This window comes from Oncorhynchus mykiss, chromosome 3 (genome assembly GCF_057628025.1).
Source record: "Oncorhynchus mykiss isolate SJ-2025 chromosome 3, ASM5762802v1, whole genome shotgun sequence".
Lineage (NCBI taxonomy): Eukaryota > Metazoa > Chordata > Actinopteri > Salmoniformes > Salmonidae > Oncorhynchus > Oncorhynchus mykiss.
Window position 1 is genome coordinate 30,694,085 of NC_143024.1, and position 24,756 is coordinate 30,718,840.

The 24,756-nt window shown below is 44.6% G+C and overlaps 1 long non-coding RNA gene across 1 annotated transcript in view; it reads right to left on the reverse strand.

Annotated features, from left to right (window-relative positions):
- The window catches only part of LOC149984499 (uncharacterized), a 64,360-nt gene that overhangs the window by 24,542 nt on the left and 15,062 nt on the right, over nt 1-24,756 (reverse strand). The window contains exon 2 of the long non-coding RNA XR_016493521.1: nt 6,054-6,184. This is a non-coding gene — a long non-coding RNA (uncharacterized LOC149984499). The remainder of the gene's footprint in view (nt 1-6,053; nt 6,185-24,756) is intronic.

Here is a 24,756-nt window from a genome sequence, read left to right on the forward strand (position 1 = left end):
GAGGGTGAGCAGTGGACAGTAATCTAGGGGACCAAGAATTTTAAGATCCCACTTTCCTATTGTGAGATGTTTACTTGTAACTGCTGTCCATTGTATTACACACCTACACGTCTTAACATGATTGATAAAGACATGTTTTGGTCTTGAAAATCTCAAATACAGCTATAAAAGAAAACATTAGTGAGTAATGAGGAATGTGGTCTTGGTGTGCAGGGTAATTTCCCAGCCCACCTCTTCCTTCGCAAGCTTGCTCCGCTCCCCGATCAGCCCATAGTCCCCAGCCCCCTCCCCACTAACTGCTCCAACCCCTCTCCCCACTAGATGTTCCAACCCCTCCCCACTAGATGTTCCAACCCCTCCCCACTAGATATTCCAACCATCTCCTCACTAGATGTTCCAACCCCTCTCCACTAAATATTCCAACCCCTCTCCCCACTAGATGTTCCAACCCCTCCCCACTAGATATTCCAACCCTTCCCCACTAGATAATCCAACCCCTCCCCACTAGATATTCCAACCCCTCTCCACTAGATATTCCAACCCCTCTCCCCACTAGATATTCCAACCCCTCCCCACTAGATATTCCAACCCCTCTCCCCACTAGATGCTCCAACCCCTCCCTACTAGATATTTCAACCATCTCCCCATTAGATATTCCAACCCCTTCCCACTAGATGTTCCAGCCCCCTCCCCAATAAATGTTCCAGCCCCCTCCCCGCTAGAACCTCCAGCCCCCTCCCGACTAGATGTTCCAGCCCCCTCACCACTAGATCTCCAGCCCCCTCCCCACTAGAAACTCAAGCCCCCTCCCCACTAGATGTTCCAGCCCCCTCCCCACTAGATCCTCCAGCCCCCTCCCCACTAGATTAAAACAGTCCTCTCCCCACTAGATGTTCCAGCCCCCTCCCCACTAGAAATCTCCTGCCGCCCTCCCCACTAGATTCTCCAGCCCCTTCCCCACTAGATTCTCCAGCCCCCTCCCCACTAGAAACTCCAGCCCCCTCCCCACTAGAAACTCCAGCCCCCTCCCCACTAGATTCTCCAGCCCCCTCCCCACTAGATGTTCCAGCCCCCTCCCCACTAGATTCTCCAGGCCCCTCCCCACTAGATTCTCCAGCCCCCTCCCCACTAGATTCTCCAGACCCCTCCCCACTAGATTCTCCAGCTCCCACCCACTAGATTCTCCATCCCCCTCCCCACTAGATTCTCCAGCCCCCTCCCCACTAGATTCTCCAGCCCCCTCCCCACTAGATTCTCCAGCCCCCTCCCCACTAGATGCTTCATCCAGCCGGCCCTTACCCTCCTTGTTAGATGCTCCCTCTAGTTACTGTCTTAATTAACACCTATAGTAGCTACTAAGGCTATAATAATAGAATCACTTTTCCTGTTTCTGGAAATCCCTTTGAAATTACACAGGATTAAGGAAAGTTGGTTGCCAAATTAGTATGTACATCAGTAATTTAATTGCATCTAAGGCTATTAATTAATAAGGTGCCTTCTTAATAGTTAATGTATAATTGCTATTAATTAACCAGCGGTCCCGATAAAGTGTCACCAAAATCAAACAAAAACAATTAGCATCCGGAGGTAAGTGTCTTTTAAAAGGCTCATTATAAAGACTAGAGGTAGTATACAGTAGTAGTTAGAAAGATAACAAACCCAGTGTAGAGAAATAATAAACAGTTGACATCCATAAGGGAATTAACATTCATTAATTAGGGGGCTAAGCCCATTGTAACATAATAAATATTGTTGAAGATCTGTCCCCTCCAGCAAAGTTGTTCCAGTTCTATTAGAAGTGGATTTCTAGCTGGATATAGAATTTCAACAGTTGAAACTTTTGATTATATCATTGTTGTGTTTGATTGTATTACAGATGATATCCATCGAATTGGATCCTATGATATTCTATTGGATTCTGGATAATTCCTACTATGAAGAAATAACATCACCCCATAAGTCATATCGTTTATTAATGAATTATAAATAAGAACACTTAACTGACTATAAACCATTTACCCTTAGGGTTGAAAAGGGTACCTTAATGTAAAGTGTTGCGAGATCTTGTATAATGTTAAGGAATGAAGTGTATAAGGGTACCTTATTGTAAAGTGGTATGGAATCTAAGGAGTGTTTTTGTCAGACATGGTTGCCTGGGCAGGCTCCCTGGGAAGGCTCCCTGGGCAGGCTCCCTGGGAAGGCTCCCTGGGCAGGCTCCCTGGGCAGGCTTACAGGCTTGCTCTTCTCTTCCCCTCGTGTAGTAGACTACATTCCTAGACAAATGTAATCATCTCTAAAGCTCATGTTTGAGGAGTCTCCATTTGCAGTGTCACATGGTATAAATACAACAGGTAATAACTTAGACCTCAGTGAACAGCCATGACTAATATTTAAATACACTGTGAGGAAACTAGCAGCTTTCATGTTTGAGTGAATGCCTCCCTAAAGCCTATTCAAGGGAAATAACACCAACACTATTTAGTTGTTAATCTTATCTGGTATAAATCTGTGAGCTAGTTGGGTTTTGCTCTACAGTTCTACGCATGAAGCCGTGTTCATAAAAAATGAACGAGGTGGAAGGTTGAGAAACTACACGCATCTTGAACATGAAACTTTAAACAAGCCAGACTATTATTTACAGAGCAATTTTACCGTGAATACAAATGACACCACAACCTCAATTTTGTGCTCTGTGAGAGGAGTGGTGCAAACCGGCAGTTAAGTGTTATTCTACCGCAAGTGCTTGTTTGTTCTCAGTTTCAGTCGTATCACAATGTCAACAGTCATGCTGTTTAGTGTTGGATGGGGTAAAATAATATTTGGTCTACCATCCAGGGCAAGAATTATGCAGAGAAAAACCTTTATTCCATGAATGATGTTTTAGAAATGTTCACCCCAAGCAGCTGTTGCCTTACTTTACATTATGTACATCAGGAACAATAGTGTAGGCTACAGTACAGTACAGTAAGCAGACACTTGCTCCCTATCAACCCTCTAATAAAACTAGACTGGTACGCCAGACTGAATGCCAAGTGGAACAATGGTGAGCATAGCATTCAGTCAGGTTTAACGAGGCTGAAATTAAACATCCCACTGAAAACTATTAAAGTGTACCATTCATTCAGCACAGCCTTTCAGGTAAAAATAACCACTCCATTCAGTCTTAATTCCCTCTGTTTCCCCTGTAGCCTCCTACCTTCTTTCCACAGAGAGACAGGAAGGAAGGGATGTGTTATGTTATGGGACCTCGGGGAGCACTGGGGTATTTTACTCAGGCAGTGACTGAGGCGGCCCGTTGGGAATACAGTAGAATCTGTGTGAGTATGTAACTCATTAGTTCAGTTATGTAATTTGGTAGCAGTGATAATCCTTGAGGACCGGCAAGTTAACGCACCTCAGCAACAAGAGACAAAGTCATCAACAAGCAGCCAAGTAGCTACAGTACAGCACAAGCTGTTAATTGCTCAGCCCCATATACTGTATGTTAATGCCATGGCTGTTCCTCTATGGCATTTAGAGAGAGGATGTCACGCCCTGGTCTTAGTTATCTTTGTTTTCTTTATTATTTTGGTTAGGCCAGGGTGTGATATGGGTGATTTATGTGTTTTGTCTTGTCTAGGGGCATTTGTAGATTTATGGGGTTGTGTTCAGTTTAGGTGTCTAGGTAAGTCTATGGTTGCCTAGATTGGTTCTCAATCAGAGGCAGGTGTTTATTGTTGTCTCTGATTGGGAACCATATTTAGGCAGCCATATTCTTTGGGTATTTTGTGGGTGATTGTTTCCTGCCTTTGTGTTTTATGCACCTGTTAGGACTGTTTCGGATTTCACGTTTATTGTTTTGTATCCTGTTCATGTTTGAGTTACCTTATTAAATTAACATGAATTCTAACCACGCTGCGTTTTGGTCCGCCACTCCTTCACAGGAAGAAATCCGTGACAGAATCACCCACCACAACAGGACCAAGCGGCGTGGTGATAGGCAGCGCCAGCAGGAGCAGCGCAATCAGGACTTCTGGACTTGGGAAGAAATCCTCGACGGGAGAGGAACCTGGGCAAAGGCAGGGGAGTGTCGCCGCCCCAAGGTGCAGCAGGAGAAGCGGCAGCAGGAGCAGCGCAATGAGGAATGGACATGGGAGGATGAATTGGACGGTAAAGGACCCTTGGCACAGCCAGGAGATTATCGCCACCCCAAGGAAGAGCTGGAGGCAGCGAAGACGGAGAGGCGCTGGTATGAGGAGGCAGCACAGCGGCGTGGATGGAAGCCCGAGAGTCAGCCCCAAAAATTTCTCGGGGAGGCACACAGGAAGTGTGGCGAAGCCAGGTAGGAGACCTGCGCCAACTTCCTGTGCTTACCGGAGGGCGAGAGAGACCGGGCAGGCACCGTGTTATGCTGTGGAGCGCACGGTGTCCCCAGTGCGGGTGTATAGCCCGGTGCGGTACATACCAGCTCCTCGTATCGTCCGGGCTCGAGTGGGCATCGAGCCAGGTGCCATGAAGCCGGCTCTACGCATCTGGTCTCCAGTGCGTCTACTTGGGCCGGCGTACATGGCACCAGCCTTACGCATGGTGTCCCCGGTTCGCCTGCACAGCCCAGTGCGGGCTATTCCACCTCGCCGCACTGGCAGGGCGACCGGGAGCATTCAACCAGGTAAGGTTGGGCAGGCTCGGTCTATCCAGTACCACCTCCACGCATCAGCCCTCCGGTGGCAGCTCCCCGCACTCGCCCTGAGGTGCGTGTCCTCGGCCCAGTACCACCAGTGCCGGTACCACACACCAGGCCTACAGTGCGCCTCGCCTGTCCAGCGCTGCCAGAGCCTTCCTCCTCTCCAGCGCAGCCGGAGTCTCCCGCCTGTCCGGCGCTGCCAGAGCTTCCGCCCCTCAGTCCAGAGGCGACAGAGCCCCTCAGTCAAGCGCTGCCAGAGCCTTCCTCCTCTCCAGCGTTGCCGGAGCTGCCCGTCTGTCCAGAGCCGCTAGAGTCTCCTGTCTGTCCAGAGCCGCCAGTCTCCCGTCTGTCCAGAGCCGGCAGAGTCTCCCGTCTGTCCAGAGCCGCCAGAGTCTCCCGTCTGTCCAGAGCCGCCAGAGTCTCCCGTCTGTCCAGAGCCGCCAGAGTCTCCCGTCTGTCCAGAGCCGCCAGAGTCTCCCGTCTGTCCAGAGCCGCCAGAGTCTCCCGTCTGTCCAGAGCCGCCAGAGTCGCCAGTCAGCATGGAGCCGCCAGTCAGCATGGAGCTGCCAGAGCCGCCAGTCAGCCAGGATCCGCCAGAGCCGCCAGTCAGCCAGGATCCGCCAGAGCCGCCAGTCTGCCAGGATCTGCCAGAGCCGCCAGTCTGCCAGGATCCGCCAGAGCCGCCAGTCAGCCAGGATCCGCCAGAGCCGCCAGTCAGCCAGGATCCGCCAGAGCCGCCAGTCAGCCAGGATCCGCCAGAGCCGCCAGTCTGCCAGGATCTGCCAGAGCCGCCAGTCTGCCAGGATCCGCCAGAGCCGCCAGTCAGCCAGGATCCGCCAGAGCCGCCAGTCAGCCAGGTTCTGCCAGAGCCGCCATTCAGCCAGGATCAGCCAGAGCCGCCATTCAGCCAGGATCCGCCAGAGCCGCCAGTCAGCCAGGATCCGCCAGAGCCGCCAGTCAGCCAGGATCCGCCAGAGCCGCCATTCAGCCAGGATCTGCCAGAGCCGTCAACCTGCCAGAGCTACCTCTTAGTCCTGAGCTACCCCTCGGTCCTGAGCTACCCCTCGGTCCTGAGCTTCCTCAGTAATGAGGCACCCCTCAGTTTTATGCACCAGTTAGGACTGTTTCGGTTTTCACGTTTATTGTTTTGTATCCTGTTCATGTTTGAGTTACCTTATTAAATTAACATAAACTCTAACCACGCTGCGTTTTGGTCCGCCTTTCCTTCACAGGAAGAAATCCGTGACAGAGGAGCGTACTATATTTCACAAAATACTGTAGCATCCCCTTTGGTCAGCGGCAATAGATGTTGATGATGTAATTAATAGCTTGATTGATATTTTAGTTAAACAATAAAGACAAGGATACATTCCACTGTAGCCCTACCAACCTGAATTCATGAGCTGAAGCTATGAGGAATCACATTAGGGTCTCGGGGATGGATGACTGGCTCAGAAGGTGACAGGTTCAACCCTTCCACACTTGACCCTCGTCTATGGCCCTCCTCCACTTCAGCCCAACCTGCAGCAGTGAACAGGAAGAGGAGAAAGGGTGTCAGTATCATTCACCGTGACGCACGTAGTCCAATAACAACGTACAACATAACAGCAGTTAACCTTTACAACACACTTATTGATCTGTCCTGTGGTTATCAGGCTGCGATCAGAGCTCGTGGCTCAGCTTAGCTCTGCTTCAGGCTCTTTGAATTCACTCAGCAGCAATATCTCAGAGACAATGACATCCAGACGCTCGACCAGTTACTCGTTTTCCACGTACGTTCTCCCAAGCTTTCAGTGGAACAATGGAATGATATCTATATCTCTTTCTGGGTTCCATGAGACGGCTAGATGTACAATGAGATATCATCTGAACACAAGAGAGCGAATTGATTAAGAAAAAACTCCTGAACCCCCTGTATGATTTTCACTGATGAGATGAAAGAGTCTCTCAACACATTGAAAACATGTAGAAAGGATTCACTGATGTATTAAAGAAAAACAGTAAGATATCATTTAACAATTAACTGAATTAGATTTAGTTTTGTCTCTGTTAACCTATTCCCTAAATAAATACAGTAGAGCATGTTAATGACTGTGTTCGTGTGCGTGTGTGCGTGGGTGCGTGTGTGCGTGTGTGCGTGCGTGCGTGTGCGCATGTGCGCGTGGGTGCGCGTTGGTGCGTGGGTGCGTGCGTGGGTGCGTGGGTGCGTGCGTGCGTGTGTGTGTGTGTGTGTTGAAAAGCCCTGTTATGTAACAGTTATGTGTAATGTGGAGGTTGGAGTTGTCCCTCCCTGAAACCACACAGGAAGTGTAGGATACTCAGTGGACGTGGAACTTGACATTGTAGCTCAGGCTCACATACAGTATGACATATAGTCAACCTCTCAGGCCAGTTTAGACAGTAAGATGACAATAATGATGATGGTGATGATGACTATGATGATGAAGAGGAGGATTGGGTTTGGGGGATGGTGGGGGGCAGAGGGGAAACAGTCTTCATATTTTTTTCTTGCGAGTATACATTTTTTATATCAATATCAAATTATTTCTGGGTAACAATTAAGTGCCTTACTGTAATAGATTTCCATTCAAATGGGCAAAAATGGCTTTTTAAAGAAAAAAAAACTGTGTCACCATGGAAAGCCAAAACTTCCACCCATTCAAACCTGCTGATTAGAAAGTCCTGTGTAGATTGTATTTTCAACCAGCAACTATCAAGAAAATACATTATTACAGTGTTAGCGTCATCATCTGCTGTACAATATGATACAAAACACGCAATTTTGACTGCACTGGGCCTTTAAGAAATCAAATCTATTCCTCCTTTCCTTCTGGTCGGCATGGCCCTTCCCTCGTGCTCCTTGGCTGAGTGACTCATTGCAAGCTTACAGAACAGGGCTGATTACAGAACAGGGCTGCTTACAGAACAGGGCTGATTACAGAACAGGGCTGATTACAGAACAGGGCTGATTACAGAACAGGGCTGCTTACAGAACAGGGCTGATTACAGAACAGGGCTGATTACAGAACAGGGCTGTTTACAGAACAGGGCTGCTTACAGAACAGGGCTGATTACAGAACAGGGCTGCTAACAGAACAGGGCTGATTATAGAACAGGGCTGCTTACAGAACAGGGCTGCATACAGAACAGGGATGATTACAGAACAGGGCTGATTACAAAACAGGGCTGCTTACAGAACAGGACTACTTACAGTACAGGGCTGATAACACGGCTGATTACAGAACAGTGCTGATTACAGAACAGGGCTGCTTACAGAACAGGGCTGATTACAGAACAGGGCTGATTACAGAACAGGGCTGAGGGCAACTAAAATTCTGGAGGTTCTATCATCCTTCCAGTCCCTCCTCTCTACCTTCTCTTCCTCTGTATCTGCTGCTAAAGCCACTTCTATCACTCTACATTTCAAGCTTCTGCCTCTAACCCTAGGAAACTATTTTCCAGCTCTCTACCCTCCTTAATCCTCCACCCCCTCCCCCTTTAGCCTCCCTCTCTGAGGACGACTTTGTCAACCCCTTTGAAAAGAACGTTGACGACATCCGCTCGTCATTCACTCAGCCTATTGAGCCCACTGGTCTTCACTCACACCGACCTACCCTACGCCTTGACCTCTTTCTTCCATGTCTCTCCAGATGAAATCCTGTGACTAGAGAGGTCCAGACAATCTTCCCGCTCGACCCCATCCCCTCCTCCCTGACCACTGGCTGTGTCCCTTTTGACTTATAAATGGCCCGAGTCGCTCCCCACCTTAAGAAACCAACACTCGACCCCAGCTCTCAGAATGATCTTCTTGACCCTAACCAGACAGGCTTCAAGACACGTCACTCAACCGAGACTGCTCTTCTCGCTGTCACGGGGCTCTCCGCACAGCCAAAGCTGACTCTCTATTCTCTGCTATCATCCTCCTAGATCTATCCAGTGCCTTCAACACTTGAATCAAATCAAATCAAATGTTATTTGTCACATGCGCCGAATACAACAGGTGAAAAGCTTACTATAACAAGCCCTTAATCCATGTGAGATCCTCCTCTCCACAGGGCTGGGCGTCTCAGGCTCTGCACACTCTTGGATTGCATCCTACCTGGCAGTTGACGTGGAGAGGATCTGTGTCTGCACTACATACTCTCACTACTGGTGTCCTCCAGGGCTCGGTTCTAGGCCCTCTCCTCTTCTCTCTATACACCAAGTCACTCGGCTCCGTCATATCCTCACATGGTCTTTCCTATCGTTGCTATGTGGATGACACTCAACTACTTCTCTCTTTACCCCCTTCTGACACCCAGGAGGTGACACACATCTCTGGGTGTCTGGCAGATATCTCAACTTGGATGTCGGCCCACCATCTAAAGCTCAACCTCGACAAGACGGAGCTGCTCTTCCTCCTGGGAAAAGCCTGCCCGCTCCAAGACCTTTCCATCACGGTTGACAACTCCACGATGTCGCCAAGTGCAGATTGCAAAGAACCTTGGCGAGATCCTGGACAACACCCTGTCGTTCGCTGCAAACATCAAAGCAGTGACTCGCTCCTGCAGGTTCATGCTCTACAACATCTGTAGAGTACGACCCAACCTCACACAGGAAGCGGCGCAGGTGCTATTCCAGACAATTTTCATCTCCCATCTACTGCAACTCTCTGTTGGCTGGGCTCCCTCCTTGTGCCATCAAACACTTGTAACATATCCAGAATGCTGCAGCCCGCCTGGTGTTTAACTTTCCCAAGTTCTCCCATGTCACCCTGCTCCTCAGCACACTCCACTGGCTTCCAGTCGAAGCTCAAATCCACTACCAGACTATGGTACTTGTCTACGAAGCAGCAAGAGGAACTGCCCCTCACTACATTCAGGCTATGCTCAAACCCTACACCCAACCTGAGCACTCCGTTCTGCCACCTCTGGTCTCTTGGCCCTCCCACCCCTATGGGAGGTGAGCTCCCACTCAGCCCAGTCCAAGCTTCCCCCTGAAGCTAGGACAGCAGAGTCCCTGTCACATCTGGTTCCCCGTCACAAACATCTGAAACCCTACCTCTTCAAAGAGTATCTTAAATAATCCCCCCACACCCCCCTTTGTGAACTACTGTAACACTCGGACTTGACATTTTCCCCTTTACTAGCTCCGACTTTGCTACTTTAGGACAAACGTACCTACTATGACTGTATGTGGTTGTCCCACCTAGCTATCTTAAGGTGAATGCACTAACAAAGTAGCTCTGGATAGGAGTGTCTGCTAAATGACAAAAATGTAAATGTAAATTATAGTAAAAGGGGGAATGAAACCCAGGATGGCTCATTACAGTGTAACAATGATAGAAGCAAAAACCAGAGTTATCAAATGTGCTGTGGCCTACATGTTGATAATAGATATGTGTGTAGTGTCTAGGGAAATACCATTTCAATATAACTTTTAACTGGATATCTCAAAGCTGAAATTAAACATCCATTCTAATTGAATGCCTGGTCCAAATTGCACTCACACCCACACCATTATAAATCATCAGGAATCACTTGTACAATACTGCCTCTCTCCTAACCTGCATTACAAACACAGTGGAAGGCTTTTTAAACCTTTGATAAACGTTAATAAATGACCTGGATTTCTAAATGAATGGCCGGCCGCCTGCCTGACGGAGATATCATTGTGTTTCATGAATATTTTGATTTTGTGATTAGATCAAAATGCTGTGAATTCCTAAACAGCGCCATGCCCAAGCTCTCACTGATCATAAACTCTTCTCTTTAAAAAAATATAAACACATTCTATTTCTTGCAAATCTGCTGATATGGAATAATTAGAAATGCGTTTGCCAGTATTTTTCCCTCCTGTAACATTTGCATGACTTTAGATCTCAACCCAGTGATCTCCAAGCAGACGGAAAATAAAATGTATGTTTTGTGCAACGACGACTCCCCAAAATGTACCTTGCTGAGTGAGATAATGGATTATATTGTGATGTTAAAGAGGCTTGTATTTACAAAAAGAAACAAAGGCGAGCGGCTCGGTCTCCAGTCCTGGGAGACATTGATTAGACACTTCCTGTCAGTCTTATTCAGCTGCTGTGTCGCTGGCATCCCAGCTCATCTGCTTCTAGACATGATAGGGATCAAATAGTTGCTGCTATGCTCATTGTCATAGCATTAAGTTGTGTGAAATATTAGTGAGGGGAAAGACTACAATAGACAAACTTTGACTTAATAACACATTCTTGCCATGGCTACATTCCTTCACACGTTACAATGAATTTCTCTCTCTCACACAAAAATAGGCCTACGAAACACACACGTGGAAACACATGCAGACACATAAACACAGGTGCACACCAATATACACAAACACAGAAGGTATGTTAAATCATTTACAGTTTTTTTTCGATTGCTAAACGACAGTGGGCACAACTGGAGTCACATGTGCAAAACTCTAACTACAGTCTGCACTACCAACAGTCACCTGAGCTAAACAGTTCACATCACCTGCAAAACTCATTCCAAGCAACACAACTCTTAACACATGGCTCAAAACACGCTCAGTGCAGCCAAACACTATGCACAACCCTCACTGAGATAACACACACTGTCACTCAGAACACACTGAGAGTAAAAACACTAGCATCAAACACCAATACAGAAAATACAAACTTTTCATCTTTACAGTTTGAACAATTTCAGTGACTTCATACAAAGTAATATTTTCTTCAAAGAAAAGAGTGACATTCTTTCACATGATTTATAATTTTTTTTAGAACATAACAATTCTTTAAGGTAAATGAAAATTAGCAGTTTGCTTCAATAGTATGTAGTAATTTACGGAATTACAGTAATGTGAAGAAAAAGGTAGAAACTAAAAGTACATACTGTAATTCGAACAAATAATTGAGGGGCTAATCCTGCCTCTCTCTAGCATCAGGCCACAGGTTTTCTTCAACATCACATCTAATGTTTTCTCTTGCCATGCACCTGGGGAAGAACCTTCTGGAGTGCCTTATCCATCCCTGGCAGTCCTCTGGACTCGTGTCCTCACATCCGGCACGCATGGCTTCCAAAAGAGACATTTGGTCATGTGGGTGGTGGCCAAACACTTTCCACCTCCAGGCAGAGAAAAACTCCTCTATTGGGTTGAGGAAGGGTGAATATGCAGGATGATACAAAACCATAAATCTGTTGTGGAGTGGTGAAAAGCAACGTTATCGCAAACTATGACAAAAACTTGGGGGTTTCTTACTGGCTCCCCCTGTTCTGCTGGCACTAGCTGAGCATAGAGCAGTTCTAGGAAAGCTATAAGCCTTTCTGTGTTGTATGGGCCAATGAGTGGTGTGTTGAGAAGCAAACCATCATTGGCCATTGCAGCACACATGGTGATACCCCCTTTGGCCTGGAACCTCCACTGTGGCCCTTTGACCTATAACATTCCTTCCTCTGCGCCGTGTTTTGGCAAGGTTAAATCCAGCTTCATCGATAAATACAAATGAATGTGGTCTTTCCAGTGCTTCCACCTCCATTACTCTCTGAAAAACAGTAACTGCAGTTTTACTGTAGAAATGCTAGTGTTTTTTTTTTACTGTAAATATTTTGTATAGCTGTGTACGTAACCTCAGACATCTTACCTGGACATATTGGTATCTTTGCTCTTTTACCCGTTCACTGTTTCTCTCGAACGGTACAGTGTATAATTGTTTCATTGTAATTTGGTGTTTCTTTAGGACTCGAGCAATAGTTGTTGTGCTGACAGAATTAACATTTTCAAATATATCATTATCAGCCAGCACTCTATCTTGAATCTCCCGCAGTTTTATTGCATTGTTGACAACAACCATGTCAACAATAGCATTTTCCTGCGCATCTGAAAATATTTTACCTCTTCCCCCTGTTGGGGACAGCCTTTGGGTCCTGTTGTAAAAATTCACATTACTTTCTGAGCTCTACCTATATATACTGTAATATGTGTGTGTGTTCACTAACAAGTCTAAAACAAGACACCTGCTTAGCCTTTCAGCTGAAATTGCAATCAGCAGTGTTTGAAAGGCACAAGGCTGAAATCTATTCCGTTTTGAATGTGTGGTTCACAGTTTTGACAACAAGTGTGTTAGCATTTGAACAAAGTGCTGTAAATCCACAGTGTTGTGCAGGTTGTGGTTAAAGTCATGGGATAAGTGTGTAGAGTTTTGAAAACTGTGTTCAAGCAATGAAAAACGAACTAGAGTTTGGTCCACATGAACTGCTGCTGTGCAGGCTGTAGTTAGAGTTTTGCACATGTGACTCCAGTTGTGTCCACTGTCATTTAGCAATCGAAAAAAACTGTAAGTCTCAGTGGAACTCTCACAACATTTTGTGCCATCCTTTACACCGCCATGGGGTTTTGTGCAATGCATTCACTTTTAGTTTAGATTCATGTGTGACCTCAAATATAAGTTAGCTATAGTACACTTTCAAACACGGCAGGAAACTCATATTGTCGGTGTATGTTCGTGCATATGTGTGTGTGTGCGTGTGTCTGAAAGCATGCATTTGTGTATGTGTGCGCCTGTGTGTGTGTGTGTGTGTGTGTGCGTGCGTGTGTGTGTGTGTGTGTGTGCGTGTGCGTGTGCGTGTGTGTGTGTGTGAGTGTGTTCCCAGCAGCTGCACTGGGCCCATGGGACAGGCCTGTGTAGATTGGGTCTCTTCAACCAGTAGCTCATTAGTGGGAGTGAAAAGAATCCACACAGATGGCTGTCAACATTCTAAACAGTCAGCTGTATGAGACATGTCAATTCAGGTTTAACTTCTATCTGCTTGTTCTTATGACATTGCAGTATTCAAGCAGTATTTGTTTATTCCCCACCAAAACTACAAAAACATGGGAGCTCTGTAACTTCTGAAAATGTGTTGTCTAATGAGCGCTCAGAGTACTGAGCAGGAGTCTGTACTTGGTACTTGTCATTCAGCACCACAAATTACTCGCTCTAACTTGACATGTTTTCAGTGGTACAGATGATGTGCTTGTCTGTTCTGGAAACACTGGGAATAGGACCGCATTTAACTGGAAATAATGACTACCAGTCCAGCAAGGCACCAGTGGGAATCAATTAGATTGTTTACCTGTCCGAGTTGAGATGGAGGCCGTGGTACTTTAACAGTGGCTCATCACACAATTACACTAACCTGTACTCTCCATTATTTAATGAACACGTCTACATCTGTTACAGTAATTATATCATGAACATTTGCTCAACCTCTTGAGTCTCTGACCAGTAAAAGGTTTGTGTGCTCAGTGGTAACAAACAGTCATGATGATCTGTGATTTGACTATAATATGACTGCACAAATATACATTATTTTCAAGAGCAACCCTAGTAACGCAGGATAGAGGGAGGTTGTAATTTCCTAACAAAATGAGGTGGTTAGGGGATAGCAATAATGTATACTGAATGTGCTTTGGTTAATGTACATCAATGTTGATCGGTTTAATGTTGTACATCTCCTTTTCATCAGTAACTATAGTAGTCCTGACCTAGTGGTATTGTACTTGACACAGTAAAAGGCTGGGGAGTGTACAGTACTGTAGGGTACGGTAAGGCTTTCCAACCCTGTTCGTGGATAGCTACCTCTTCTGTAGGTTTTCGTTCCAGCCCCAGCTGTAACTGACCTGATTCAGCTTATCAACCAGCTAATAATTAGACCAGGTGTGCTAGATTAGGGTTGGAGTGAAAACCTACAGAACAGTAGCTCTGTAGGACAGAGTCTGGGTGAAGAGTTGGACAAGTCAGAGATGCTGTGATACTAGCACACCGACTCATCGACACGTAGACCATTATAGCTGACCTAGTTGTGAAGCTGGCAACTTTTCTCTCCTCCAGCCAAGTCTAAAAACACCGGCCAGTTTTAGACCTGTCTCCACTGCAGCTCTGTCACTTAGAGAGACAATGACAAGACCCTGTTGAAGTCTGTCCTCCATAAACACTGTGTACTGTAAGCACCGTTGGTTCCCCGGCCCAGTGCTGCCGTTTCAATCATCCGGTCCCTAAAATTACTAACTAATCGTCCCTCAACTGTTAATATTCCTTTTTTTATACGTCTAATTTAACAAACAAAGTATATTCTGTTAGCTATAACAGCAAAAGTATCCCAGATGTTTTGTTGTTGACAAAACTAGCACGGTCTTGTATAAGAAAAGAACAGCTAGCTAGTATCAGCATGTAAACCAATAGCTCTCAAAAACCTTATTATCCATAGGGTTTTCAATCCTGATGCTGTGTTTTAATGTTTAGAAAAGTAAATTATCATTGCTTGCAAATTTTCTCCAGGGCTACTCTGGCTGACCTTGTAAAACAACACATTTCACTGCACCTATCCCGTGTATGTGACAATAATGTTTATTTATGTATTTTTTTAAATTTATTCCAAAGGTACTGTATGCAGAATCAAACATGATCATCTTCCAAGAGAGAAACTTCCTGTTTACTGAGGTCACATGACAGGTCAAGCTCACAAAAGAAAGAAACTGCATATAGAAAATGCCAGCAGGGGTATGGTAAATGAATACTGGTAAATGAATACTGGTAAATGAATACTGGTAAATGAATACTGGTAAATGAATACTGGTAAATGAATACTGGGAAATGAATACTGGGAAATGAATACTGGTAAATGAATACTGGGAAATGAATACTGGGAAATGAATACTGGGAAATGAATACTGGGAAATGAATACTGGTAAATTAATACTGGGAAATGAATACTGGGAAATGAATACTGGGAAATGAATACTGGGAAATGAATACTGGGAAATGAATACTGGTTAATGAATACTGGTAAATGAATACTGGTAAATGAATACTCATGTAACAGAACATCACTGTTTTGCCATTTTGAAGTGGACACAATATACTGTACAACTGCTTAGTTTCACAATAAACAAAAATATACTATAGCCTATGATGCACTATAAATAAACAATGTACCAAGCTTACCAACTTCCACTGATCTCACTCTCTATGAGCAAATGAAGGAGGTGTCCTACAATGTTAAGAAGAAGCACGATCTCACTGTATGTTTCCTCTTCTGGTTCCACTGAGTTAGTAAGCTGTGCACAGAAAATCTGTGTGAAGTAGCTCTCGTATAATCAATTACAGCAAATGACAGTCAATGATTGTGTTGAAACACACTGGGATTCATGTCCAGGCAAAACAGAAATCATATGGGGTTTTTGTGTTCTCGTTTTTCTTTTTAGTCGCATGGCTCTTTCTTTTGCTGCACACATCGCTCCTTAAGATGATTTGGAATTAGTGGGCTTTTCATTGGGCTGTATATTATGTAGCTTGGTGGGGCTCCGTTAGCTTGTATCAAAGGGGACTGCAGCCTGCGTGGAGCAGTACAACACTGGGTTACAGGCTGTGTTTCAGCAAATTAACACCAAATCCTCCCGCCTGCCCGGCCACTTCCAGAACCAGCAGCCAATGCAAACCAACTAATTAAAAGATGAATGGAGGATATCCTCCTAGCCTAGTGGTTTGTGTTGACGGTTTGTGAATTGTAAGTAAGTGGCATTCGAGGGGGAAATAAATACATTTTGTTTAGATGAGCCTCGTCTGTTGACCATCACCTCACACAGTATTGATTTGACTTGAAGATGTCGTACAGGGCAGAGGGGATACCCAAACATGATCTAGTGTGGGGGAGTGGAAAGGGGTTACACTGTTGTCCCATGGAAGAGGAACCGAGGGCCCTCCCCTTCCCCCATCTACCACCAGTAGTCCAGCTCTTCTCCCAGAGAGCATCATGGGAGTATGGAGCTCAGACTCTAGGATTAGTCAAGGATCCATTTTGAGATGCAGATAATGTTCTGTTACCTAGACCCCCCCCCCCCCCCCCCCTGTAATGTTCTGTACTAGAACTCCCCCAACCCTATCCTCCATAGGCTTCAGTCTCTATGCACTCGCTCCACCACTTCATTATAAAAAGAGAGCTACCAAAAATGTATATTTTGTATTTCATCAAACTGTTGTTGTTGTTGTTTGTGGTGGTTAGATTTCTTCTACTCTATCCGTTGAGGATAACTAGGTCAAGACAAATCTGCAGCTGCTCCTACTGTCTGACTGTCTGTGGCTCGCTGCTCTGCGGTCGGTCTGACAGTAACATGGAACCGCCACAGGGCTGTTTGAATATGCCCCCTGGCCATTCCCTCTCACGCTGTTTAAATGACTTAAGTGGGTGGTAGTGCCACGGGTTCCCCTGGTCTACTCAAAACTGCACATGCTTCTGGCCTTGTACTGCAATCGTGTGAAATTGCTGTGCAGTATTTTGTTATTCTGAAATAAGTGAAGTTGCAATGAATTTGAATTTTGTTTCACCTGAATAACTTTCTCTCTGTAATAATCAAAGGGGAAATAAGCTTGCTCCTCCTTGGCATGCTGCATATATCTTGTTCTGATCGTGGTGTGTGTGTGTGTGTGTGTGTGTGTGTGTGTGTGTGTGTGTGTGTGTGTGTGTGTGTGTGTGTGTGTGTGTGTGTGTGTGTGTGCCTCACCTGCCTGTCATTTTGACTGACAGAACAGAGGAAAACATGTGCAGAAGTCTAGCAGCTGGATTTGCACCTGCAGGCTCCAACACTTCACAGCTCCACGTTTCTGTCCCTCAATACTTCCACAAGTTAACACACAATAGAGTTATTCATTAGTGGGTACCATTTATAACAGTATTTTTTCTATTGTTAGCACATTATTTGCGACCTACATTTATAGATTACCATCAACACAAATAGTGAGATAAAACCAATGACAAATCAATATAATTTCACTATTACATTGACTCCAGTCCTTGTAGTGTTGTAGGATTCTAGCCTGTTCATACTCCACTTAGTAACCTCACTATTTGCTCTTACAACACTGTCATTTACAGATACTCGTCCAATTTGATTGGCTATAATTCTTCATGAAACAATGAAATGTCTCTGCATGATGGTCAAGTTGGGTTGCATAGGGCTCCAGCTACACCCAAGCAAAACAAGGCCTGAGCAAATTTCATTTGGAGACTTTTTCTAATTTCTTCCATATACTGGATATTTAAGACACTGAAGTAACTGTTCTGCTCCTAGCGTGTAAAAGCACCCATTATCAAAGCATTAAGATATGATTCAACTGACATTTTCTTAAAACCCCCAAAAGTGGAAGAAAATAAAAGAAGCTCTCTGAAAGTCAAAAACGACATACTCCAGATGTTATCAGTACATACTGATGTTTGAAGCAGCTTATTACAGGGTGAGCTAAGAAGACACGTCCGCTGGTGTAGCTACAGATCAGAGGAATGCAAGTCAAATACACCTGCTAGATCTCACTATCGGTCTCCGTGTGTCAGTCAGTCAGCGTTCGCCAAGGCCCTGTCTGTCGGTGCAGGGGACAACAACCTGCTGATTCTAATAGCCTGCAGGCCAGGCAGAAAAGCACCTTTTACTTGGATGTCTCTCATCGTCTATATGGACACGATAAAGCCTAAGAAATAGTCTTGTTGTTGTGCTTGTGAATGGAGAGGTTTTTTGACGGTCCTTCCTGTTGAATTTGACATACTAAGTGGACACTTGTAGAGGCATTTCCCTCTGTGTCTGTGACCAACCAGTTCATGAGCTTTGATGCGCTCAGGTTTCAATAGGACTTTTGCATTTCTAATTGAGTGTTGAACTCTTGCTATGTACTATTACAGTCATTGACTTCATGTCACCTCAAATCAACCTGTCTGAGGGGTTCTGAATGAATAAAGTTCAATAACAACAAGTTGGCCAAAGTAGTTTGATGTGTTGCACATCTAGACATCTAGAAGTCAGCGAGGGGAAATATGGCTAAATTACATTTGGATTTATTTATCTGGTCGACGTGAGGCAGACTGCCATAATGCAATGAGAAAACAAACTATAGGTTGTCAAAAGATCTGAACTGCGATTGTTTAAGTGACTAGTGATACATTTATTACATCAATTTTTGTATTATTAAAATGACTAGAGATTTGAGTCAGTATGTTGGCAGCAGCCACTCAATGTTAGTAATGGCCTTGAGACAGAAGCTGTTTTTCAGTCTCTTGGTCCCAGCTTTGATGCACCTGTACTGACCTCGCCTTCTGGATGATAACGGGGTGAACAGGCAGTGGCTCGGGTGATTGTTGTCCTTGATGATCTTTTTGGCCTTCTTGTGACATCGGGTGGTGTAGGTGTCCTGGAGGGCAGGTAGTTTGTCCCCAGTGATGCGTTGTGCAGACCTCACTCAGACCTCTGGAGAGCCTTAAGATTGTGGGCGGAGCAGTTGCCATAACAGGCGGTGATACAGCCTGACAGGATGCTCTCAATTGTGCATCTGTAAAAGTTTGTGTGTTTTTGGTGACAAGCCAAATTTCTTCAGCCTCCTGAGGTTGAAGAGGTCGTGGTTGCGCCTTCTTCACCACGCTGTCTGCGTGGGTGGACCATTTCAGTTTGACCGTGATGTGTACGCCGAGGAACTTAAAACTTTCCACCTTCTCCACTACTGTCCCGTCGATGTTGATAGGTGGCTGCTCCCTCTGCTGTTTCCTGAAGTCCACAATCATCTCCTTTGTTTTGTTGACGTTGAGTGTGAGGTTATTTTCCTGACACCACACTCCGAGGGCCCTCACCTCATCCCTGTAGGCCGTCTTATCGCTGTTGGTTATCAAGCCAACCACTATAGTGTTGATGAGCGTCATATCATTGTCCTGGTTAGAGGAGGGGGAAACTAGGGGGGAGCAGCATCAAATTACTAATCAAAAATAATCAGTGAGCAGCAAAAACATGAAACAAAACTCCCCCCTCGCCAGCCACCATACCACCCCAAAGATTCTTCCATTACATCAACTGTGAATCAGGGGGGTAGAAATGAGAAATGTGCGTGGCAGAGATGTGGTACAATGCAGAGTTGTTGCTGGTTTCCACCGCTTCACTCCACACTCTCCTGCTGAGTTAATACATCTGACCTCTGCTTGATTAAAATAACAGACTCTCCTCCACTGAGAGAAAAGAGACAATTTGAATTATTCCAACTAATCGCTAATTAACATTCAGGAAAACAACAAGAAACCCATCATGAAAGATATATCTATTTTTAGTCATGCAAAGAGGGAGGGAGAGAGGGAGGAACCGTCAGATAGTTATTCTGGCTAACCTAATAATGAACAAATATACAGCAAAGCTCATGAAGGTCAAATATGTTCTTGCTCTTGTGATGAGATGTTATCAAACACATAAGAAAGAGCTTGTAATGGATTCTAAACCAACTGACAATCATAAGGAGCTAATTTAGTAATATGCATAGGAGCTAGAAGCAGAGCTGCCATGTCTGTCGACGCCATTTTACAAACATATTACTTAAATACAGTTTAACATTCAACAGTATTTCATCATGAAAAATGATCCTCTGTAAGGTTTTAGTTAATTATTGTTGTCACAATGTTCATTATAATGTTACTATTCTTGAGAAAACAACTGAAGGTGAATTGGGAGGGAGAGAACAATTGTCTCACAGCTCTAATTGTTGTTGTTGTTTTCTGCCATCTTGAATGCTGGCTGCCGCTGCCATGAGGGCTGTAATACACCAGTGTTCATGGCGCGTTAAGAGGATATCATTATCGTGTGTTTTAGGGAGTAAGCCGCAGATTTGGTTAAATATGGTAGTTTTCTTTGTTTCCTCTTCTCTTCATGGGTGTGTTTAAGCTGGGTCAAGCTGAAACCTCCCATGACAGTTCTCTCACATCAAGCCGCCAAAGCGCCTCCTCTTGCCACAAACACAGCCAATATCGATGCTCGAAAACTGATTGAAAAGAGACTTACATGTTTCAAAGCATGCTGGGAATTGGGGGCCAGGCGACAACCCAAAGTATTAAAGCTTAGATACTTACCAGTATGCTATAAAAAGACACCATATGCCCACTTTGTACAGACTGATTGGTAGCCTACACACAAACCACTACATGTCAACTTTCATTCCAAACAACACATCCAGAAAGTATTTACAGAAAAATACACTGACACTATAGTCCAGAGAACATTTTTTAGCTTCTGTCCTGTACTATGTCAAAATAACAACAGACAGACAGATCTCTACACTCTACTCTGCACTAATAAAATAAATGCTAAATAAATGAAGCTCCAAAATTGTCATAATTGAACTATTTAACTGTATCACAATTTTTAAAAACAGTCTCTCAGCTGCACTGCATTACACTGTAAATGTGGAGTATGTGATGCAATGTATTCTTCAACACCTCTCTTTACAACACACCATAAACATTTTCTAAATCCTGTATTTACATTCCCTCTTCACAGGTTAAAAAAAAAATACCTTACAGTGCTCTCCAGAAATGAGGGAAGACAGCATTGCATCCACTTGTTATGTGGAAAGTCATGTGATGTACTTGTTGAAATGCTGTGATTCTATAGGGCTGCCTTTTTAAAACAGGACAGGGAAGACAGGGAGGACAGAAGGACAGGGAGGACAGGGAGGACAGAGAGGACAGAAGGACAGAATGACAGAAGGACAGGGAGGACATCGAGGACAGAAGGACAGGGAGGACAGGGAGGACAGGGAGGACAGGGAGGACAGAAGGACAGGGAGGACAGAAGGACAGGGAGGACAGAAGGACAGAAGAACAGGGAGGACAGGAGGACAGAAGGACAGGGAGGACAGGGAGGACAGGGAGGACAGGGAGGACAGAAGGACAGGGAGGACAGGGAGGACAGGGAGGACAGAAGCACAGAAGGACAGGGAGGACAGAATGACAGAAGGACAGAAGGACAAAATGACAGAAGGACAGAAGGACAGAAGGACAGGGAGGACAGAAGGACAGAAGGACGGGGAGGACAGAAGGACAGGGAGGACAGAAGCACAGAAGGACAGGGAGGACAGGGAGGACAGAAGGACAGAAGGACAGGGAGGACAGATGGACAGGAGGACAGAAGGACAGTGAGGACAGAAGCACATAAGGACAGGGAGGACAGAAGAACAGAAGGACAGGGAGGACAGAAGGACAGGAAGGACAGAAGGACAGAAGGACAGGGAGGACAGAAGGACAGAAGGACAGGGAGTACAGGGAGGACAGGGAGGACAGAAGGACAGAAGGACATGGAGGACAGAAGGACAGGGAGTATAGGGAGGACAGAGGGACAGGGAGGACAGAAAGACAGGAAGGACAGAAGGACAGGGAGGACATGGAGGACAGAAGGACAGGGAGGACATGGAGGACAGAAGGACAGGGAGGACAGGGAGGACAGAGGGACAGGGAGGACAGAAGGACAGGGAGGACAGAAGGACAGGGGGACAGGGAGGACAGAAGGACAGGGAGGATGCGGAGGACAGAGGGACAGGGAGGACAGAAGGACAGGGAGGACAGAAGGACAGGGAGGACAGGGAGGACAGAGGGACAGGGAGGACAGAAGGACAGAGAGGACAGAGGGACAGGGAGGACAGAAGGACAGGGAGGACAGAAGAATAGGGAAAAGCCAGCAGACATGACAGGAAGTGGAGATCTGATGTTTAACACCAGAAGGTATACATATGGTATACATATGAATAATTGTGAATAGCTAACTATTTAGTAACCAACACACCCAAATAACTATAACAGAAATATATTTAAGACACTGAATTATAATCTGTGTTTTTTTTAAAGTTATATATATTTCATGTGATATCTCCAGATATTCTAACTGTGATCCCAAAATACTTCTCTTTTCAGTCAGAGTATCTCCGAGGGAATCTGTGGTGCAGAGTGTATTAGTGGAGCAGTGCAGTAATACGATAGCATATGTATTCATCACATCCATCTGTGCAGATCTTCAGTAATGATCAACTAAAAGGAGCAGAGAATTATCATTGGGGTTTTTTTCACTGAGGGTGTGAAACGATTCAAGTATATTCCTGAAATGCCTGAAAATATATAAACATTGGTAAACAAAAGTATTACGTTTTGTCAGAAGTCATTGAATTCTTAACACAAAATGTATGTGCTGTTGGAAATGTGGATATGACTGAGCACTATACCTCAATACAAATTAGGTCAACAAAACACAAGAGTAAATTAAATCATTTTAAAAAGCTATTTAAAAATGTGAAATCACTTTTAATGGTGTAAGTATATAGTCATTGTTGGACAACTTTAACTTGTCCTTCCTTGACATATACACTGAGTGTACAATACATTAGGAACACCTTTTAGGAACACCAGCCTCAACTTGTTGGGGCATGGACTCTACAAGGTGCTGAAAGTGTTCCACAGGGATGCTGGCCCATGTTGACTCCAATGCTTCCCACAGTTGCGTCAAGTTGTCTGGATGTCTTTTGTTTGGTGGACCTTTCTTGATACACACAAAAAACGGTTGAGCGTGAAAAACCCAGCAGCGTTGCAGTTCTTGAGACACTCAAACTGGTGCGCTTGGCACCTACTACCATACCCCCGTTTGAATGACAAATATACACAATCCATGTGTCAATTGTCTAAAGGCTTAAAAACCCATCTGTAACCTGTCTCCTCCCCTTCATCTACACTGATTGAAGTGGATTTAATAGGTGACATCAATACGGGATCATAGTTTTTACCTGGATTCACCTGGTCAGTTTATGTCATGGAAAGAGTTGTTCCTAATGTTTTGTACACTCAGTGTATATAGAATCAATATGTTGGGAATTCACATTTGTGGGAATTTTACTCTGAAGTATGTAATACTGCATGGACGAAATCAAATAGAGTGCCCTGCTCAGCACTACCAATCCTTTGTGAATATTTTCCTGGAGAGAACACAAACCCTGTGACATTTAGAGGAAATGTGAGCTCATGTTTCGCACCTCACAGAGAAAGCAGATGAAATATTATGTCAACTTAAAGGCACTGGGAAATGTCCTCTTTGATTTCCACATGATAAACATGTAAATGTCAGGCTTTCTTTTTTAAACAGGGTGTTATTGCTCTTGACACTGTCTGGTTGAGAAGTCCATTGACCTCCACTTCATCATTACTTTGGTTGCCCATCAATGTAAAGACACGTAGACATGTATCTGTAACTGCAGATGTCATAAAGGTCCCCGTATATCTTACATCAGCCTATACATATGTAAACGAAACAAACTCAGTAAGGACACTAGGACTGCAAATTGTGTGGATATTCAAGTTGTGACAGACAGAGGACGAACCAGTTGAACTGTCACTCAATTGTGCCATCTAGTGGTTGGAAAAACACCCTGTTTGAGACAGACGAAGATCCAAACCCTCTGGTAACATATAAGTTTGAACAACAATCATCGGTTATATTTGCTGCATTAATTTGATTGCTTTGTCTACGGATTCATCTGCCTTGCAATTATAAGTGTAGCATTAAAACACTAATTAATTAACTCAATTGTGGGTAGATTGATTCATTCTAAATAAACATGAGATTGCTGCAGCAGCGCGGAGACTTCTGGGACTGAGAGGAGAAGACATTTTGATTATCTTCAGACACGTGTAGCTGCAAATCTTTTAATTAACATGAGTAGATAGTGAGGTTGTTGAACATCTACAGTAGCTGTCTGTTATGTGTTCTCATGTTTGGTCACTTTATCAATGAGAAATGAGGCAGTGGATTTAAAATGCAATGGTACTAGTGAAGGGGATCGATCTATACTGGGGGCATATCCATCATCACCTTTCAAGAGTATTATTTTTTTGAATGGGGCCTGTATATGCAAATTCAGCTACCAAAAAAATGTAATTAAATTAAGACCAAACAAAGCAGATGGTCACATAAATCATCTTTTCACATGTTGGAATGTTGCCCTGATTACAGAACAATGACTCACATGATGTTTTGGAATAGTTTGGCCATTCTGCTCTTTATCAAATCTGACTATCAATAAATGTGTTGAAATAGAATTGGTTTGAAAATACAACAATTATTATAAAAATAGGGTGGTTAATAAGGTTATATTGAAGCTGAAGAAAACACATCATATCATATAATATCATGCTAGAATATTGTGCTTTTTTCCCTTGACTTCTACCTACAGTACAGTGCAGTATCACATGCATCATTTCTCATGCCACAGAGTAGACTAACTAAGCTTGGTTCAGAACAGGGGTTCAGTG